Source organism: Chaetodon trifascialis, chromosome 14 (assembly GCF_039877785.1).
Source record: "Chaetodon trifascialis isolate fChaTrf1 chromosome 14, fChaTrf1.hap1, whole genome shotgun sequence".
Lineage (NCBI taxonomy): Eukaryota > Metazoa > Chordata > Actinopteri > Chaetodontiformes > Chaetodontidae > Chaetodon > Chaetodon trifascialis.
Window position 1 is genome coordinate 121,911 of NC_092069.1, and position 6,392 is coordinate 128,302.

At 40.0% G+C, this 6,392-nt stretch overlaps 1 long non-coding RNA gene across 1 annotated transcript; it reads right to left on the bottom strand.

Annotated features, from left to right (window-relative positions):
* Positions 1-581: 581 nt before the first annotated feature.
* LOC139342070 (uncharacterized) lies at positions 582-5,830 on the bottom strand. Its single transcript, XR_011603030.1, has 4 exons — positions 2,603-5,830; positions 2,406-2,503; positions 2,193-2,311; positions 582-2,032 (listed from the first exon to the last, which is right to left on the bottom strand). It is a non-coding gene; the product is annotated as an uncharacterized lncRNA (long non-coding RNA).
* Positions 5,831-6,392: the final 562 nt, after the last annotated feature.

Here is a 6,392-nt window from a genome sequence, read left to right on the forward strand (position 1 = left end):
TCACTGCATCACTATGTGTCTCCTGTGCCAACATCACATCAATTCCTTTCATCTTTGTAAACTCATACAAAAGTACTCTTTTCCTCACATCCCTTGCTCCACTTAAATGCAAAGTGGCAACTCCAAACTTACTAATGAGAAAAGAGGAGAGGACTACCCATATACACAGTGTCAAAAGAACAAAGACATTATTCTGTTTCCTCTCCATCATCATTATTCAGTTCTTGTCTGACTTTGTGTACAAATTTCCTCAGCCTGTACTCTTTTTCATTCAGATAGACCTCCTTTCCCTCTGTACTTCATATTTAACCTGGCTGACTTGATGAACAGCTCTTTGTCTGGGAAATAATGCTCCACTTTCACACCTTTCACATTTTTGTTTTCTGTAGAAACAGTTTCATTTCTTCCACCCCATAAGCGTTCTTTGTTTTCCCATCAGAGGACACGTCTCTTCCCCAGTCATCAGACCCCTCCCCTGAGCTGAGCTCAGGCCCTGTATCCTTCTGTGTTTTTAGGTTCTCTTTACCCCAGTCACTTTTTTTTGCTTGCGACCCAGTTACTGTGTCTTTCAGTTTTCTTCTCTGCCGAGTCATCTTCAGACTCTCCTTTTCCTCCACTATGTCCATATCTACTGCCAGCCCCTCCTCCGCCCCACCCTCCCTACCTGCATCACTTCTTCTTGAATGTACCTGTCTTACAGTAGGACTGCTGTATTCCTGAGTATTGCATCATTGTTGTTGTCACAAACCTCCTCACTCTGTGTGCACTGATCAGCCTCAGTTCTACTGACAAGCCACATCTCTTCCACCATCTCCACCACTTTCCCTGACTATTTGAGCTTCTTCCACATCTCCACCCCCCTCATTCTCGTCTGGCTGCAGAGACCCCTCTCCATCCTTATTGCGATTTTCTGTTTCATCGGTCTGCTTAGAGACCTCTCCATCCTTATTTCCCTTTTCTGTTCCACCATCGACATTTTGCCCCCATGGCATTTTTCCCCTCACACTTTTCCCAGCATCACTCCTCCAAGCACCTGAAGACTCTCCTGGGCAATCCCTAACCAGGTGCCCCTCCTTTCCGCAGCCATAACACTTCATGTTCTCTGTTGTTACATAAAATGTGTACTTAAACCCATCTCACGGTTGCTGTTGTTCGTGATCATGAAGAATTGCCTTTTTTTATCTGAGACACAACTTCCCCATATCTGGCCAACTCTTTTACAATCAACTCATCACTTATGAACAGAGGAATGTTTGACAGCATCGCTCTTTTCACCGGGACAAATCTGTCTTTCACTACAACCCTGTTTACTATGACAGTGTTGGCTGTCAAATTCAAATAGCTTTATTGACATGAACAAAGATATGTTCTTGCCAAAGCAGAAGTAAGTTTACATATTAAACATTTAAGAAAAGATTCACACATTAAACATGAAACACAAAAATTCACACATATATGACATATTTTATATACATATTAAATAAACAGGTGTCATATATGCATGTTCTACTGAGGCAGTCCATTGTTATACAGTCCAGTTCTTTACATTTTGGGATCTTATGGTGGTTTTAGTCTCTCAGGCTGTGGCAGGCAGAGACATGTTTAGCTGCCAGAGGAGCTGTTGTCCTTTCACCCAGGAGGGCGGACAGTTTCCCCTATGGGGTCAGCATCAGGCACTGCATGAAAAACCACATTTACGACCAGTAAACCCCTGCGAAGTTCGTTGATTATCGGCAATTTACGGGAAGTTTACGGGGAACTTTGCCGGCTCCGAATATGAACCATCTGTTGCGAAGGTGCAAATAGCTCTAATTAGCACATGAATGCTACCGACGTTGATCTTCTCAGGCTGGCCTGCTGGCTTCACCAACAACCATTGGATGATTCCACAGGCATTTTAAAAGGATGTGATTGGATATCAACTCCAATCACATGAGTGAGTGATCATGCGATTGGATGGCATCTCTCCAGCCGCTCTTGCAGTGTCTGGCAGAACTGGGAGAGCTAGGACACTCCTTCTTGCTTCCAGCAGCTATAAATACAGGTATTAATATAATATTAGTACTGCTAAGAAACAATAACACATGATAACATATGTGAGCATGTTTGTCAAAAACAATGCAGCTAATAAATAAAATTCAGCCTATTTTTACACTGTTGTGAAAATAAAGCGGTATTCATGTAACTCTTACCTGCTTCCTTCTCTGTCCGCTGCGATCTGAAATCTTCACAGCTGCTGCCTGAACTGAAAGAGCTTGCTGGGCATACCTGAAGCTCCTCCGCACCATCTCATAATATGTCTTACAGGCCACTGGAAGAAAATATATATTCGTTTGAAATAATTAAGACAGGTTTCAGTAAAAACAACAACAAGAAACAACAGAAAGGGGTTAAAAAAAACATACATAAAAAGACTTCCACATCCACACCATCCATGTCTGGACTCCCAGTTAAAGTCGGCATCAAATATGACGTCACCATTTCGTTGTGGGGTGAGTTTAGTCTGTAAAACACAAAAAGTACAACACGTCATGCAACGTTTATAGTTACTTACATTCTGCAGAATATTTCCTATATATTTCTGTGTATTTTATTAACTTACCCCTGCTCAGGTTCATATCGCCTGTCGTTTCTGTCACTATTGTGCAGACGTTGCACCTTTTCCGGTGCAGTAAATTTAGAAATATATTCACAGATTCGAACTTCCGGGATCAATAACTCCCACACGAAAATTTGTTACACAGCAAACGATACCTCTTTCCAAACGTGGTAACACAGACAACAAGCTACAACCTACTTTTTATCAAAATAAGCCGTCCTCTGTGTAGTATGAATTACATTGGTCTCTATGAGCAGCCGGCAGCGAGACCGGAGCGCAGGGACCGTCTACAAATGTCTATACCAATAAAAAACAATAAAAGATTATTCAATAACTTTACTTCTGTTAAGTGTAGTGCCACCAAACTCACCTCACACATTCATTGCATCCTGCTGGTTATACTACATCATTTGCTTTGGAGAAACGTGCTTTCACATAATTTTGGGGAAATTTTAGAGGGAATAATATTCAATAACTTCACATTAATAACTTGTTGTGCAACCAAAATCCCCTCACACATCAATGATCTCTGCCTGGTTATACTACAAAACTTAGTTTGGGAAAATGTGCTTTTGCATAATATTTGGGAATTTGTCAAGGGAATAATATTCAATAACTTCACATTAATAGTGTGTAGTGCAACCAAAGTCCCCTCACACATCCATGGCCTCCTCCTGGTTTTCCTACAACATTTAGTTAGGAGAAATGTGCTTTTGCATAATTTTAGGGAATTTTTATTGGGAATAACATTCAATAATTTCACCTCTATGAAGTGTAGTGCCACCAAAATCCCCCCATACATCAATAGCCTCCTCCTGTTTATACTACAACACTTAGTTTGGGAAAAGGTGCTTTGACAGAATTTTTCAAAGAATAATATTCAATAATTTCATGTTAATAGAGTGTAGTGCCACCAAAATTGCCACACATCAATGGCCTCTTCTTGCTTATACTACAACACTTAGTTTGGAGAATTGTGCTTTTGCATACTTGGGGAATTTTTCAAGGGAATAATATTCAATAATTTCATTTCTATAATGTGTAGTGCCACCAAAATCCCCTCACACATCAATGACATCCTCCTGTTTGTACTACAACACTTAGTTTGGGAAGAGGTGCTTTTACATATTTTTTAGGATTTTTTCTAGGGAATAATATTCTATAACTTCACTTCTATGAAGCGTAGTGCCACCAAAATCCCCCCACACATCAATGACCTCTGCCTGGTTATACTACAACACTTAGTTTGGGAAAAGGTGCTTTTGCATAGTTTTTGGGAATTTTTATTGGGAATAATATTCAATAACTTCATGTTAATATTGTGTAGTGCCACCAAAATCCCCTCACATATCAATGACCTCCTCCTGTTTATACTACAACACTTAGTTTGGAGAATTGTGCTTTTGCATAATTTTGCGGAATTTTTATTGGGAATAATATTCAATAACTTTATGTTAATAACATGTAGTGCCACCAAAATCCCCTCACACATCAATGACCTCCGGCTGGTTATACTACAACACTTAGTTAGGAGAAATGTACTTTTACATAATTTTGGGGAATTTTTCAAGGGAATAATATTCAATAACTTCATGTTAATAATGTGTCATGCCACCAAAATCCCCCCACACATCAATGGCCTCCTTCTGGTTACACTACAACACTTAGTTTGGAGAATTGTGCTTTTGCATAATTTGGGGGAATTTTTATTGGGCATAATATTTAAGAAATGTATGTTAATAACATGTACACTGTAAAAAAGGTTTTTTATTTTTTGCCAGCAATACATAATATGTTATGTTGTGTCAACCAAAAAAATATATATATTAATGGGACTTGAAATATTATGTTGTTCTGACTATTTTAATGGCTAGTTGCCAGAACTTGATCTTCAACAAATATTTTTAAGTTTTGAAAACTTCTGTTAAGTTGTGACAGGTCACGTGGTATGAAAATGATTGAGAGCCCCTGTAGGTTGAACTTGTATGTCCAAAGCCCCTGCAGGTTGAACCTGTATGTGCAAAGCCCCTGCAGGTTGAACTTGTATGTGCAGCCTCTGGCATAACCCCGGGAAACAGATGTTAGGGAGCACCCGGACACTGGCACAGGACACAGACATATTGACACACGGATATATGGATTCACGGACACTAAAACGGTGAGTCAATTATTTGAGAATAATTTGATAGTTTATTTGTGTGTGTATTGTGATTTTATCTGCCAGCAACAGAGTCTACATTTACTGTCTTCATTGCGTGCTTCAGGTTCATTGTCAGGAGTCTTGCTAACTTCATATCAAGCTAACTTTAGTGTCAATTACAACCTTTGATCCGTTAGTCAGGGGTAATCATCGTCAGCTTGCTCCTAGTGAGTGGCAACTGACACATACATGATTTAACAATATAGTCTAAAGTTTATCCAGTTAGCATTGCTGTTGTCGATGTAGTTTTGTGCTAACGTGAGCGGCTAAGCTAATGTTACTGAGTGCTGCTGACTCCGCGCTCACTGTCTGCGGATGTTTGAGGTTTCATAGTCGTGTATATGGGGTCACATTTAAAACAGGTCAATGTGAATATTTTGGCGCGATTTAAGTTAGCGCATTTACCGTTTATTAGCGGCCAAGCATGACCTGTTCATCCACGTACTCGTGTGCGCGCGCATGTGCGTGTGTGTTTGTGCTGTGCCTCCACGTGAGAGCGAGACGTCAGGTGGAGTGCATGGACATAATATACGTAGACGCCTCATTACGTGCTGGAGCATAATCCAGCGTCGCCGCCATATTGGGTGGGTTCTCCGCTAGCACCAGAGCCAAGCGCAACACTGCCCCTATTTTATTTATTTATTTTATTTTATTTAGCTTCCCAGCCCCAGTTACAAGCTTAACAGGGTAGTGTAAGACGCTGGAATGACCTGGACTTTTAAAGCTAACTTTTCCAGGCCTTAAAAAAAAAAGAAAGAAGGAAAAAATGTTCTGAACAGGAATATATGGGAGCTTTGTGTGTATGTATGTATTAAAATCAGTGTATATCACAAACATCAGCAGTTTCAGTCCAGGCTATTATAGAATCTTTGTCATCCTAAAGCTGTGAACAGTTGTTTAAATTTAGACACGTCAGGCCGGACAGGGTGTGTGTGTGTGGGCCGACACATGATGAGTTGGCCAAAAAGAAAAAACCTTCCTCGTTTCGACAGTTTGTTTTGGTAGTGTTTTATTCCAACACAAATGAGAATAAAAACTTACTCAAAGTTTAATACGCATGTCAACAGGTTATGCGAGATGTCTGGTTTTTGTGCGTGTGTTGTGCGCGCGCACGCACGCACGCGTGCATGTGCCTGTGCTTAACTTTACATTAAATAAACTCTGCGCTCAAAAACAAAAATGAAGAAATTCTTGTGTTATTGGTGTGTACAGAAGGGCCATGATTTTGTGTGTGTGTGTGTGTGTGTGTGTGAGAGAGAGAGAGAAATCAAATAAACAATCAAACTGTTTCTGTATTAAAATCTAAAATTAATTAATTTATACATTTATTAATATGCCATACCATATGTTTGTATTATGCTCTTTAACAAAGACAAAGTATTTCAGCATGAAAGCATTTGTTTTTAATGTGTGACAGCGTCCTGTATCATAACTACATCTCTGACGTTTGTAACAAACCAAACCGTGTGAAAATCGGGTAAAAATTAGAGGAGTTATGATGATTATAGTAGCTGGACATACACCTTCCTCTGTAGAAATGCATGCACTGGGGACGCATGGGAGACCCATCCAAGATGGCGGCCGCGCTGAATG